The 16,275-nt window shown below is 44.0% G+C and overlaps 1 protein-coding gene across 1 annotated transcript in view; it reads right to left on the bottom strand.

The window, feature by feature from the left end:
* LPCAT2 (lysophosphatidylcholine acyltransferase 2) overlaps positions 1 to 16,275 on the bottom strand; it is a 167,482-nt gene that overhangs the window by 143,784 nt on the left and 7,423 nt on the right. The gene's annotated exons all lie outside the window — the stretch shown is intronic.

Below are 16,275 nucleotides of genomic sequence, written 5' to 3'. Positions count from 1 at the left end.
GGAGTGGTATTAGGTTACAATGTTTGACCTTCAAGAAATAAAACACTGAATATTAAAGGCATCCTACAACAAATAGTGTATAAGAGAAAACAATTTGGGCACTATGGGGGTGGGTGCATCATAATAGTCTAGGGCCTGGAAGGCAGTATGAACATAAATTCAGGCAAGTCATCATGGTTGTAACTCCATACTGCAGCTGCTGGTGTGCCAACTCTGGAGGAACAGCTGTGATTTTTTTTCCCCATAGAACAGCACACAAAAGAAATGGGCGCCGGTGGGAGAGTGGGAACATGACTCCTGTGCACACTGCCTCTACTCTGCTTACATAGAGAGAAGCTCTTCCTATACAAATGCTGCAGCAGCTGAGCTGTGCCTCCCCTAGACCTCTGCTCTTCCTCCAGACCTCTGATCCTTTTCCACTTGATGCTCCCTGATCTCTGTTCCTCTTCCTGCTTCCCTTATTATCATTGCTCCCTGCTTTTCTTCCCCTCTCACAATGTGTATGTTTCTATCACTCCCATGTGTGTCTGTGTCTCTACTTTGGGTCTGTCTTTTCTTTCGTGTCTCTCTCTCCCCATACTATTCTTATCAAATCTATTCCCCACCTATGTCTTCCATTTACCCCCTCCACCCACTGTTCCTTTTGACCTACAACCTGGTCATCTTGATAGCGCTAGTGGTAGAAAAAATGTTTTTTTACATATAGTTCTTGGGATGTGTCTTTTTGTGGTACAGTACACTAAGAGACCTGCAACTACATATATACATACAGTATTTACTTTGAATAGTAAAACAAACTTCCTACAGGGATGGACTCCACTCCCATGAACTGCTCAAGAGATGCTACAGACGCAAAACAGATCAGCCAGAACACAAGCTGTAAGGTAGGGGAGCTTACTTTTATCAATGCCTCTGGCTCTTCGGTGTTGTGGAACTACAAAGTAAAGCATGTCCTGTCAGAGGGCAAGCTGCAACGTATTGTTCCAAAACAATTGGAGAGGCATGGACTGCATTGATATACTGCGAGTCATCTAACACACTCAATGTGGGACTTCCACCATACTCATGAAACTATAGACCACTTGAAGAGATAGGCCACTACTCATGCACAGTGGGCCAGTGTTGTGTGCCCACTCCCAAGCAAAAATTAGATATGCAGTCACGTGGAGCAGGGCCCAGACAGTGCATGGTTGTTGCCTAAATGCCACCCTCCCAGGGAACTTCCATGTTCTACTTGGTCTGGTCACGCCCTTACAGCGGCACAACAGTGCTTTGCACTTGCACTCCTGCTTGACTTCACACTATATTCATTGGACCAATAGCATAGATCCATGGGCATTTTCTGCCCAGTTAGACACTGTACTTGCTGGGTTTATTTTTTCACTTCAACTTGCATCTTCATCCTGGCTACCTCCACTTCCCAGACATACTTCAGGATTGGGAAGGGTGGGTTGGGCACCATAGCATGAACTTGCTGCGGGTATTCCTCACAACATTTGTGAGGGGGATAATTGGGATTGTGTGTGAGTATGAAAAGACAGCATGACATCTCATTATGTGAGCATGGCTTTGTGTCATGAGAATGTTCAGGTTCTCTCCCTCTACTGTTTAGATGCCATGAGCATGAAAAACACATCTATTCACTGCTGCAATGCAGAGCAGGAAGTCTCAGTTTCCTCTCCCCCAGAACAGTACAGCCTGCAGGAGGTAAGACAGGATAGTGCCTGAAAAGTGGGACAGTCCCACCTAAATTGGGATGGCTGAGGGGTCTTCTCTGGGTGGTGCTGATCCACACTACTCCTCTGCAAGGTATATACAGTGGTAGTGTATAAAAGACATAAAAAAGGTACGTATTTAGATTTGGGAACATTTGCTCTCGGAATATATGCATAGGAAAATATATGCATACATTTTAAAAAAAGTGTATTTACATGCATATGTTTAGCTGTACAACAGTACCATTTATACCAGATGTATGTAAGGCATTCAAGTATGTATAATTACGCCTCATGATAGCAAAAACACAGCGTATAGATGTTGCTTGACAGTGTTACAAGTAGACTCTATACCCTATTAATGCACAATGTAACAATGTATCATACATGAAAAAGCGTAGCACCTGGACAGAATAAATGTATAAGTTTCATATACACACAAATACATACAAAGTAAATTAAGGTCAAACTGCAATCAGCCAGTCAGAAACTGCAACAGATACCCCATTGACAGATGTATCTGAGTCTACATCCTTGTCTACTTCACTCGCAATTACGTGAACATACCATTACTGTACTCGGCCTATACTTGTCCGCTATTTCCCTCCCTTGTTCCGCTTCTCCAGGCACATGGAGACAAGTCCACAAATACAAAAAAAGTGTCATATATATATATATATATACACACACACACAAACAGTCAAATAGCTGGCACTCCAATATTCAATACAGCAGCCGTGGTGCTCAACTCACAAAACAGAGAAGTTCACGTAGAAACAGTGGCACTCAGTACGGACTTCAGATAAAGAAAACAAATGCACTGATAATATAATCATTTTATTTATTACCAGTGCATTTGTTTTCTTTATCTGAAGTCCGCACTGAGTGCCGCTGTTTCTACGTGAACTTTATATATATATATATATATATATATATATATAATCATAGTGACAAGGTCATATAATCTATATCTATCTATCTATATATATATATATATACATATATATATATATATATATATACACATATATATATATATATATATATATATATATATATATACATACATACATACACACACACACACACACACACACACACACACACACACACACACACACACACACACACACACACACAAGGTTGTGAGTTTTCGTACAAGCTGGTCGGCGCCAGTTTTTTTTGTGCAATATCAAAAATCAAAGAAACAAAACTCAAAATAAAACTTAGCCCGGCTGGGCACCAGGGCCGAAACTAGGATTTTTGTCACCAGGGGCAAGACAGTAATTTGGCGCCCCCCATGTAATTCCCCCTGCAGTAGTGCCCATATTGTAATGCCCCCATAGTAATGCCCATATGTTAATACCCCCATAGTAATGTAGTAATGCCCCTGTAGTGCCCACCATACAGTAATGCCCCTGTAGTGCCCATGCTCCCATATTAATGCCCCTGTAGTGCCCATGCTTTCATAGTAATGCCCCTGTAGTGCCCATGCTCTCATAGTAATGCCCCTGTATTGCCCATGCCCCATAGTAATATCCCTGTAGTGCCCTTACAGTAATGCCCCTGTAGTGCTCATGCCCCCACAGTAATGCCCCTGTGGTAATGCCCCTGTAGTGCCCATGCCCCAATAGTAATGCCCCTGTAGTGCTCATGCCCCATTATTAATGCCCCTTATTGCCTATGCCCCCATAGTAATGCCCCTGTGGTAATGCCCCTGCCCCCATAATAATGCCCCTGTAGTGCAGCTTATTAAAAAAAAAAAATACTTACCTTGAACCCCACTCCTGCATCCAGCGTCGCGTCCGGTCCGCCGGCTGCTCCTTGGAACTATGGGGGAGATGTCATGACGTCTCCCCCATAGTGCCCGTGGGGAGAGCCGGAAGCTGGAGTTCGGGAGAGAACTCCAGCCTCCGGCTCCGGCTACACCGCGTCGCTGCAGAGAAGGAGCCGGGCGCCCGCTGGTAATAAATATTACCAGCGGACGTCCGGCTTGGAGCCTCTCTGCAGCGCCAGGCTGGAGGTCACTGGCACCAGGTACAGCGGCTCACCCGGTGCACGTGCACCTCCAGCCCCCCCCTAGTTGCGGCCCTGTGGGCACTAACTAGACATCAAGTTCCCTCCTAAACGGAACACTAAATAAATCTCCGTCCACAGTACTTTCTGGTTTGTAGCCAGCAGCATCTCAGAGCAAGCTAACCTGCAGGCCTGCTCTCCCAGGTATGAGACATTCAGCGATAACTAGACCCAGCATATATTAGCCACTTCCAGGTGCAAGTCCTGATGAGCCTGCTGCAAGGCTGAAGGGCCCAAGACCTGGAGTGGCCTGTGGATGGAGCCCACCCTCTCCTCACATCCACACCCCCAGGACCCATTCCGGCTTTTCACAGAAGCCAACATTACTAGTCTGCTTTTCTAACAGACTTCTCCTGGGGGTTTTAAAAGACATAACACAGGAATCTGGGACAAATATAGAAGCCATTCCACACTCCTTCAGTGCTTCTATCATTATATATATATATATATATATATATATATATATATAGATATAGATAGATAGATAGATAGATAGATAGATAGAGAAAGAAAAAAGTACAAACTTAAAAGTATAAAAAGGATCAGCTTAAAAAAAGAAAAAAAAACTGTTCTACAAGGATTTAACATGCAATACTTTTTGATAATGAGAACAGTAAACCTGAATCACAAACAAGAATTTCTAATTCTAAATGTACAATGAATTGAAACTATATGACATTTTCATAGAAGCATTGTAATGTAAATAGAGCATTGAACCAAAGGTTCTCTTAAAATACTACATTACAAATTTAAATCATATTATGTTCAGACTTGAACCGGGGTCCCCTAAGTGTCTACCAGCTTCAAACTCAACCTGTAAAATATATCTCTACCACCAGTCTTAACCGACATAATGCAGAATGGATCCATTCATATTGTTGATGACAAATTCTGACTCTACCATCTGTATGTCGCACTAGAAATTAGGCAAACAAGGCAACATGTATACAATCATCAACTGTCCAGTGTTGATGAACCTGTGCCCACTTTAGCCTCAGTTTCCTATTCTAAGCTAACAGGAGTAGAACCCAGTTATGTCTTCTGTATCCCCGAGTACCAAAATGTGGGGGTCACAGTCTGCCAAATGTGCAGACACTAGCACCATAAGAAGGCACAAGGTGGATAAGCACAAGGTGCGGCCATAAAGGAAATAGGCTTAGCTATTGCTGGAACCCACCGCCAGACCAAGCAGAGCCATTAGGAGGCAGACAGCAGGGCTACTGAGTTCACCTAACCTGTTGGAGAAAGGAAAAGTCCTGTAAAGAGTGCAAATACAGAAAGGGAAACACAGTTAAGAAGAGACCAAAAGCAATAATAAGGACTGCAACCCCCTCTCATTGAGAGCTGCTTGTCTCAATGTGAAAGCTGCTGGTTTGACAGAAGAGTTGTCAATGATATACTCTGGTTTGACTCTCAAGGGTGCACCTCCATACATATTATATCACATCCGTGACAACTACCTCATTTCAGTTTGATAGTGGATTAAAACAACCAACCAATAACATCAGTTTGAGTGCCAATACTTAGGATCAACTCCTTAATTTCCCCTTTCCTGGGACAGAGGGGAAGTTGACAGAAAAGTTGTCAACCTTACACAGTAAGATGTCAATCTTGCAAAAAGAGCTACAAAAGGAAGACTACTGGGTTACTAGATAAAGCTGCCAGGCTCACTGAGTCTTCCATGTATAAAACTGCCAGAGATCCAGAGCATGGTCAGAGATTCAGAGGGAGACTGGTCCATTCCAAAGGGAGTCTAGGTCCAGTTTGGAAATCCAGAAGTTAAGAATTGTTCCAGTTGTTTGGAGAATTTCTTGGCCCATTTCAATGGTACAAGGTGCCTACTGTTTCTACTAACTCTATATCACAGCTTATATAGAAGAGTCACTTGAGAACCATCCAGACCTTTGATCAGTGGTTTCAGAGCACATCTTTTTCTAGAGCTGGCCAGTGTCTGTGGCAAATGTGAATAACTTAATAATGTAACACACTGTACACAAGGGTAACTACTTGTACTACAAATTGCCTAAACCAAAAATATTAGGGGAGATTATCAAGCATTGGAAGGAGATAAAGTAAATAAGTTGCCCAAGCATCTAATCAGCTTCTAACTAATTTTAAAGACATTTCTAGATAAATGACAGTTGAAAGCCGATTAAAGTCGCAGTCACTACTTGAATCCTTCAAACAGGTTGTCCAGACAGGACAGGGTTACTTCAGTTGTTCCTGCTGCTAGACGATCGGCACGCCTCAGGAAGTGATGTATTCCACAGTGCAAACCTGATTGGGACTTCAGCCTATTTATACTCACTGGATTATTGCAGCTGTGCCGACTATAGCGTGTCTGAGTTTCATCGGCTTTGCTGCATGGTCAGTTTGTTTGTTTCTCCTCGTGATACAGCTCATCAACTTCCATACGGCTTTCCAGCCACACCAAGCAGCCCGCATGCTGCCATCAGCTTCCATACGGCTTCCTAGCTGCACCAAGCAGTCTCCGTGCTGCCATCGGCTCATCAGCTTCCATACGGCTTCCTAGCCGCACCAAGCAGCCCCTGTGCTACCATCGGCTCATCAACTTCCATACAGCTTTCCAGCCACATCAAGCAGCCAATGGGCTGTCATCAGCCTTCATACGGCTCCCAAACCACAGTCAAAACCTACATTGTTTTCTAACGGCTATTGCTGCACCATCGGCAGTGTTGTTGCACCATCGGCACTATAGCCGCATCATCGGATCCCAAAGCCATTGCCAAAACCTAGACTGTTTACTAATGGCTATTGCCGCACCATCGGCACAACTGCTGCACCATCTGCACATTTGCCGCAGCATCGGCTTCCAAAGCCATTGCCAAAACCTAGACTGTTTACTAACGGCTATTGCCGCACCATCGGCACAATTGCCGATCCATCGGTACAATTGCCGCACCATCGGCTTCAGAGGTCATTGTCTAGACTCTCTATTTCACCAACAGCAATTGCCGCACCATCGATACTACTGCCACATCATCGGCTGCTGTGCTACTTTAAACCACTTCAAGTCATACCATTGGTCAAATATCCACTCTTCTTTTCCTCAAAGCCTTACCATCACCTGCATCTGTTCCAACTGTACCTTTCATCTATCGAATTACCTTGTACCTCCATGTGAGCCACTACTACCCCGAGCATAAGTCCAGGTGGCCACCTAAGTACCGGTGAACGTATCCAAGTTCTAAGGGAACAACGGGCAGTTGTTATTGGTGAAGATCTTGCTAGCCAGGTTCTTGTGGTCTCACATGAAGTAGGCATTGGGATTCGTAACAATTGGTTGCTTTGGGCAACTTCACCACTTCTCTCTCTTCAAGGCTTGATACATCTCACTCAAACTTGAACTGTCCTACATTGCTTGGACTCCTCCTCCATCCATATTGCAGATACCTGTGTTTATTCATGTACAAGAAGTTACTGTTCTCATTATTGTTAGGGCAATAACTGGAGAGGTAATAAGCACCCTAGAAATGCTTTGTGAGGTCTTCACCTAGCAAAATGAACCTAATGCTAAATATGCTTGTGTACTTGGACGCCCCCAGGTTTTCAACTCCAGATAGAAGGAACTTGTTACCTCTGGTTTTGCCAGTATCATTTGACACTACCAGAACACTGAAGGAAGTCTACATTGTGTTAGAGTGGAGGGACTAGGTACAGAATATTGTCAGAGTGAGAACAGCAGATAGAATAGTCAAAAGTCCTGTGAACTGGCAGCGGTCAGGGCTGGTGATAGACAAGACAAGAATACACAAGGCATGGTTGGCAGTAAGAAAGAGATCCAGAAGACAAGCTGAGGTCTAGGAGTGATAAAGAAGTAAAATCCAAAAGTAAAACCAGGTCCAAAATGAGGAATACACAGAGGGACATATGCCCTCATTCAGAGGCGGTCGGAGGATGCAAGCGGTCGCTCAGAAACTGGGCGGCCGCTTGCATCCTGACCGCCCGCCTCTGTTTCGGTCGTTAGGCTGTGGGTTTACACCCACAGCTCTAACGACCGCTATCGTGATGGTCGCGATGGTCAAAGACCATCGCGACCATCGAGGCTTACGACGAGACCCTAGGGTAGGGTCTCACTTGTCGTAAGCCCCGGAGAGCTTCTGGCTCTGTCAGAGCCGGAAGCTCTCCACTGACATCACTAGTGATGTCAGTGGGGCCTCCCCCAAACGGAAGGCGTTCCCATGGGAACGCCTCCATTTGGGCTGCCAACCCCCCCAATCAACATCGACAGCTCGCCCCCTTTGGAAAGAGACCTGCTACGACCGGCGCTGTCGGTCGTAGCGGGTCTCACGCATGTGCACGAAGGAGCCAGCTCCCTCGTGCGCATGCTCACTGGTCAAACATCGAGGCGGCCGTGTGGTCGTAGACCGTACGGCCGCCTCTGAATAAAGCCCATAGTCTCTGCTGACCCAGTTGCTGATACCTATCATAAGCACAGGAGAGACAGGGAGGCAAGTTTAAAGCCCAAAGAGCCAATGTTTTTAGTGTCTGGAGAACCAGTCCCCTTCTAACAAGCCGCAGTACAGGTAATATACGAGAGAACATCTAATTTGCCTATCAACTGAAATGCCCGGAACAGCGCCGGTGCCAAGAGCAGGAAGGAGACTGTTGCTAAGCAATGGCCATGACTTGTCCATTGAATCTAACAAATATGATTTTTCTACCAAGCATTACATATGCTGGAACTATTAACCGCATCATTGCTTTCTTTATCACAAACATTGTGACACCATTATTATTATTAATATTATTATTATCAATATTATATTCATCTTCAGAATGTTAATTATATTCCTTAATGCAGTGGTTCCCAAATTGGGTGCATTGGCACCCTGGTATGCCACAGGGCACTCACAGGGGGCCGCGGGTTGATGATCTAGAACCAAATATTATTATTTATGGTCAATGTGATAGGTAAAACTAGTGCTGGTGGCCGCCAATCATTTTACTGAATTTAATATTTTTCTGAATTTCTCATTAAGAAACTTTTGACCTGGGGAGCTGTGAAAAACATGCTGAATACTCTAGGGCACAGGTTCTCAAACTTAGACCTCAGGACCCCAAACAGTGCATGTTTTCCAGGTCTCCTCACAGAATCACAAGTTAAATAATTAGCTCCACCTGTGGATCTTTTAAAATGTGTCAGTGAGTAATGATTACACCTGTGCACCTGCCAGATGACCTGGAAAATGTGAACTGTGTGGGGTCCTGAGGACAGAGTTTGAGAACCACTGCTATAGGGTGCCATGATTCAGGATAGTTTCGGAACCACTTCTTTAATAGGTAAAGACGGGGGGAGGGGGATGAAAAAAAAAAAAAAATCACTCAACTATTCCACACCAATAAAAAGATAAGATTTTTAATAAGAGTTTTAATAAGAAGTGACTTAATAAAATATTTAAAGCCATAGGGGCCTATTCATAGTTGATAAATGCCCCGGTAACCATGCAGAAACACATATTTTAGTTACCGAGCCATTCATCATGAGGGGTCCCAAATGGACCACCTGATATTAAGCAAACTCCAAAAACTGAAAGTTTTCTGAGTTTGTTTGCGAGAACAAGCACCATTTTCAGATGGCGCTTGTTCTCAGATCCCCGTTCCTTCCTATGGAAAGGAGTTCTGGGGATGCGAAGAGGGATCCAAGCGGATCCCTCCACCGCCTTCTCACTACCTCCCCGCGGCGACTTTGCACATGCATGGCCTTGGGTCACGCATGTGTAGTCGCGCTGACTGGGAGGAGGTAAGTAACGCAGCTGCGATACTAACTAAGGGGACAGCTGCTTTTTGGAGCAGCTGTCCCCACACTGGAGCAATGATGCTCCAGTGCAAAGTTTCCCCCGCTGCGAGTTGGATACTTAAGTATCCCTCGCCATGAGATCAGTACTTAATCATCAGGGGCCATGCGGCCTCCAATGATGAATAGGCCCCATAGTGGTCTTAACAAATACGGGAACAGCAGTTTAGATCTGTGCAGGTCCTTAGCATGCAAAATAAAAACAGCAGTAACCCATAGTTCCTAAACACCATTATAAAATATGCAAATTACTAGTATAAAAAGGTTATATTATTTATTATACGTACAATTCTCCAATAAACACTATCCGGAAGATATTGTCACAAATATTCGTGTAGTCATACAATAGTAAAGTAAAATTATTTCTCAAACTTACATTTAGAATAAATAACAGTGTTATCGGTGGATACCGGCACAATGGCCTGCTACAGTAGCTATGAATGAGATAATAATTATTGGGCTGATTCAGCACTTTTTGTACCAAGTTTTGAATTATTATGAAGATGCCTTGATGTAGCGCACTGAACATTCACTTTTTCTTATAAGTGAAGATATAAGTATAGTCCACATAGTTAAGCATGTATAGTATGGAGGACAAACAGTCTGTGTAGGATATATAGACACTGCTTTTTTTGTTGTTTATGCCAGTTATCTGTTGCTAGGAGAAGGGTCATGTGATCTAACACAGACGTTTCCTCTAAAGATTTTCAAAGCAATGAGCAGAGGCACAGCTGTATCTAGTTGTTGTTGTGGAGATATCAACTGGCTGATTGAGCTTGACAGGGATACTTATACATCTGCTGCTTTCAGTGAACAAAACTTTCTTCTAATTTTGGCGCCTTTGTGTGTATTTATGGGACTGTCTTTGCATTCATTGTTAGGCAGCCCTTGTGGCACCAAAGCATACAGCTTAGTTATTATATAGATCAGTATTTTGTCAAACACCCAAAATTACGTGCATTTCTTCAAGACTTTTTCTATGCATGCACACACATATAATATATATATATATATATATATTATATATACACACACACATACATACATACACACAGCATGCAGATGGCGGTGGCACTCCAAGTAATTAGTCACTAAGACCGGGTCATCAGACCTCAATAATGTTTAATTTCAACGTTTCAGTTCTTGCGGACCTTCGTCAGGAATATCCGGTCTTAGTGACTAATTACTTGGAGTGCCACCGCCATCTGCATGCTGTTTATTCTATTTCCGTGGAGGGCACCCACAGTATACTCTGCAAAGGAAGATTGCCAAGCCTGCTTGTGTGTGTGTGTGTGTGTGTGTGTGTGTGTGTGTGTACGCACACAAGAACAAAGTCCCGGCACTCACATAGTATGAAATAGTAATGGCGTGGGTGCATTCCATGGACCACCAGGTCGCGTATAGCAGAAGACAAATGGTGGCACTCCACGACTGTGTTTTCTGATTTGGATTAAAGTGTATTAATCAGAAAACACAGTCGTGGAGTGCCGCCATCTGTCTACTGATATATAAATAAATGGTCCATAGGCGGCACTCCATAGAAAAAAATAACACATAGCTATGTGAAGCGACGTTTCAGCGCCCTTATTGGCACTTTTATCAAGCTTAGTACAAAAGCTTTATAACAACAACAACAACAATAAAGGCGCTGAAATGCCTATGGACCTATATATTGCAGTGATTCCTGTGTAGGAGCCCACTATGGAGGGCACCCGTGTCAGTATTTCCTCACCCATAGAGTGCCCCATACACACACACACACACACACACACACACACACATACACTAGCTGAAGTACCAGAGGTTACCCGGGTTCAAATCGCCACCCCTCTGAAGTTTTCATCCAAATCCATCCAGCGGAAGTCCCAGAACAGACTCCCTGGGTCAAAGTTCTGCCCAGCGTACACAAACGGGAGGTCCAACCAGGACATAATCTTCAAGTTATTAAGTTAGGCACCCCAGACCAATTTTCACCCCTCTGTGAACATTTTCATCCATTCATCCAGTGAAAGGCCCAGAACAGGCTCCCCGGGTCAAAGTTCTGCCCAGCATACACCAATTGGAGGTCTGACCGGGACCTCAACCCCCAAGTATGTCTTCTGGGATCCAATGTTACCACTATTTGACATTTTTGTCCAAATTCATCCTGCAGAAAGCTCAGGACAGGCTCCCAAGTTCAAAGTTCTACTCAGTGTCCCCGGGTCAAAGTCCTGCCCAGTGTACACCAATGGGAGGTCCGACTGGGACCTCAATCCCCTAGTTCAGGGATGGGCAAAAAGCCGCCCTCCAGCTGAACTACAAATCCCAGCATGGCTTGCAATAGTTTTAGCATGGTCAAATACCAAAACTGTGGCAGGGCAGGCTGGGATGTGTTGTTCTACAACAGCTGGGGGGCCACTTATTGCCTACCCCATCCTAGTTTGTCTTCTGGGATCCAATTGTCCAAATTAATCCAAAAGGAAAGCTCAGAACAGGCTTACCGGGTCAAAGTTTTGCCCAGCATACACCAACGGGAGGTCTGACCGTGACCTCAACCCCCTAGTATGTCTTCTGGGATCCAATGTTAGCACTTTGTGAAGTTTTCGTCCAAATTATATGATGTCATCCAAATCCATCCAGTGAAAGGTTTAGAACAGGCTCCCCAATTCAGAGTTTTGTCCAGCGTTCACCAACGGGAGGTCCGACCAGGACTTCAACCCCCCCTAAAATCTGGCAAGGATCCAAATGAACCACCACGCGTTGGTTTCATCGTAATCGGTGCAGGAGTGTCCGAATGCATAACCAAACAAAACAGACCAATTAATTTTATATATAATATATTATAATCTAAATACGGAAACTAGAGATTGGTTCAATATACCCTAAGTTTCAATGCAGTGAGTACATTTTCATCAGGGTGCTCATACAAAAAGAAATGAAGTGAACTATAAATACCTGTAAACCCAGAGCGTGCATGTCGTCGGGCTCCCGCCTTCTCTTCCAGTCCAGAACTGAGACAATGGTTGAGATCCCGCATCATGCACAGCATCATTTACACATTTATATAAATAAATACACAAGGATACACCGTGCAATAAAAAAAAACCTAAACATACATAATACAATACCTGCAGTGGTGAAAAAGGACTAGACCTGGCATAAAAACCAATGCATAATATACAATATACAACCAGCAGAGCGATATTCTATATGTTACACTATCTAGTAAATATCACTGAGAGGCACATCACTATAGATATCAATCATAGATCATATGCATTAAAAAAATATGGAAAAGAGATCATGTTTAGCATCAAGTACTAAGCTCTGGAAAGTGATAAATTGGAAAGTGATAAACTACAACCAATCAGCTCCCAACTGTCATTTTCAAACACAGCCTGTAACATTAGGAGCTGAGTGGCTGGTAGTTTATCACTCTCCAAAGTATCACTTTCCAGAGCTTAGCACATCTCCCCCTACGGTATCTCTGATAACACAGTGAAAATATTTCCAACATGAAAATAGATACTACTACTGTAACGATTATGACATTTAAAACTTTTAGTTAGCTCTCGGTTCTGAGATATAGCCAATTTATGATGTAAGGGTAGCTTGTTAAATACAGTACTAGGGAATTTTGGCGTTGCAGGACATGTAGTCAAAGTAGACCATGGAAAAAAAATGTCCATCATAGTCCTCTTTTTGATTGAAGCTAAATTCTTCTGCCCGCTTTACGCATTAAACTCAGGGGGTCATTCAGACCCGGTCGCAAGCGCTGAACGCTCGCAACCGTGTCGATGTTCCCTCACTGGGCATGCGCACGTCAGAGCCGGCTGCGACGTGCGCATGCGCGAGACCCGAACGGGCGCTCCGTCGCTAGGGGTCTCGCACCAAAGGGGGCGAGCTGTCGATGGTGAGTGACAGCTCGCCCCGTTTGGGAGGCGGGCAGGGGGCATGGCCGGCCAAACGGAGGCGTTCCCGAAGGAACGCTTGCCTTTTGGGGGCGGCCCTACCGATATCATCAGTTCTTGTCCCATTCACTAGCACTCCAGTTAGTACCAGTAGTGGAAGGACTGCCACTCCTTATCTCTGCTGTGTTCTTGGTCAGCAGTACTGCGGTCTCTCGTCGGTGTGTAAGCCTCTACTGCTGGAGGCGTAAGTCCAGTCGGCCACATATGTACCGGTATATAAGTAATTCACTAAGGGAACAGTGGGTGGCTGTTGGAAGATCTTCTCCCTGGCTCTAGAGGACTTAAGAAGCCTACACACTTGGCGATGTGCTCACGATCCGACATCATGTACAATTTCCCTTGAACTCTCCCTGGCACTCTTGGGTACGATTTGGTGTTAAAAACTGTCCAATGTGAGAAACGATCTATCTTGCCTCCTAACACTTCCAGTGCATCGTGACTGAGATTGTCAGATCTGCCCTACAGCACGGCAGATCTGAAGATGCGATCTACGACCTGCGGGGATACACGTCGGCTTCGTGATCATATTTTACACGATTTGTCGTCACGATGCGTCGGATTCGGGCAAATCGTGTAAAATATCGCTAAGTGTGTAGGCACCTTTACACAACAGTGCGAGAACCGTAACAGATTGATTGAATTGAAACAACTGTTATTTATGTTATATCAAGAAAATACTAGATTATTATAAAATAGTTTCACACTATGGGGGCGATTCAATTCAATGCGCATTGAATAGCGCCGGGAGCGAGCTCCCGGAGCTAGTTAATACAGTGCGCTGTATGGTCGGAGAACGCCGGTTATTGGCCTTAACAAGGGTGTTAAGGCACGTTAACCGGCATTCTCTGACCAAAGTGCCGGGCGCGCGGCTGTTAGCGCCGCGCTATGCAGAAAAACAGCTGCACGCCTGGCACTTTGGTCGGATTTCCTCTCGCATCCCCAGGGGGGTGCGAGAAAAAATCCTTAGCGTGCCCAAACAGCGCGTTGAACTGAGTAGCTGCAGGAGCTCCCTCCCCAAGGCTATTCAACATCGCGTTGAAAAGGAATCGCCCCCTATGACTATATTACTGAAGTACATATAGCACAAGTAATGTAGCTTAAAAACTAAAGCTAATAAAAACATTCTGAAGTCATATTCGTTTTTCTTGACCTCAAATTAGTAAAGCATGACTAGTTTTAGAAAATAAACAAATTAAAAGTCTTTGTTGTACAGTATAATCACAACCAGCAGCAATAGATAATAAAAGTATATGTCCCTGTAGCGATGCTGTTGCTAATGGAAACTGCATGAACAAAAAAAAAAGGTAAAATAAGAACAAAAAAATCATCATATCCCTATGTAAATAGTATTACCGATAACCATCACTTGAAAAATCTACCCAAATTGATGGAATTGGCAAAAAGCAAGCAATAAAAATATCAATTTTTTTTTTTTTTTTTTACAAAATTCAAAAGAAAGCAATACAGTCCCTACGACTTATTCAGTCATTTTGGGGATAATGAGTCCAGGTGATGGATTCATTTACATTGCAGGTAAATGCAAGACGGTTGTCTACATTTCAGTTCCATTGTTTGTTCTATATAATATGAAGAACTAATATTTCTCACAGACAACGCAACAGACATGCAATAGCAATCCTCCCCCATCATCATTTTGCATTCCCTTCACGCATGAACAGCCACAGCTCTACCTGAAAGCATGGAATTTCACCTGCATACATCACTAAAGCAATTTGTCATGGCACTTGGAGTTTGTGGATTTGGTTTGGGGCCTCTTGGGCAAGCTGTATGGGCTGGAGTGTGATTAAAGCTCGGTGGCTTAATAATGCTACTCCTCCTGCAGGTCACCATCACTAGTAGTAATAGAAGCCTAATGCTAAGATAAGGAACAGATTCTGAGACATGGTGTAAGGTTAGTAGTAGTCATACATTAATAATACATTGGTAAATCTGGAACAGACTGCAGTAATACAAATAAACCAGGTGCACAACTGGAACAGGCTGTTGGAGAATCTGCAATTAGGTGCTATAGCACAATATAAGCAGGCTGCAGGAAACATTGGAACTGGGTGACAGAAGCATTACTGAAGCAGCCTGCAGGAATGTATCAGGACTGAATGCTGGGAAGCAATACTGGTGCAGGAAACTGGAACAGGCCGAAGCAGAAAACTGAAGCAGATAACTGGTACAGGCTGGAACAGAAAGTAGTGAAGCAAATATTACAGTAGATTTGCTGGAACACGTTAAAAGTGTAGTGCGCTACTGCACAGACTCCAGCTTCTTTCAGCGAGGCTTCATTCCCTGTTCCAAGATGGCCGCAGACCAACATACTGTGCGTGCTCCATGTTGTCAATGTGTTAGAGCGCAACAGTGGGAAACAGGTATTTGGGATGCCGCAGGCGAGCGGGGACACAGAAGGCAGTAAGGGGACACAGCCAGACCTGATAACGGGGACCTGGCACCTGGACCCCCTTGTGTGACACTTATTTTTGTTCTCATTGGATTATGAAGTAGTAAATGACAGATGGAAGTGTTTGTAATTCATTATATGGACAAGGGATATTTATTTATTTTTAAAACACTTTTAAAAACACTGTAAACTATCCTCTCTTGATTATATGCCACTTCATTAATGATATATAATTCACTTCATACGTGATGACATCATAGCCATCCCCTCTAGGAGCATTCAGCCAGGTCAAAGGTGCAAGGGGAA

The sequence above is a fragment of the Taudactylus pleione genome, unplaced genomic scaffold (genome assembly GCF_031769625.1).
Source record: "Taudactylus pleione unplaced genomic scaffold, aTauple2 ptg000117l, whole genome shotgun sequence".
NCBI classification, from domain to species: Eukaryota; Metazoa; Chordata; class Amphibia; order Anura; family Myobatrachidae; genus Taudactylus; species Taudactylus pleione.
The sequence above is the reverse complement of the archived record's forward strand: the minus strand, read 5'-3'. Positions and strand labels throughout refer to the sequence as shown.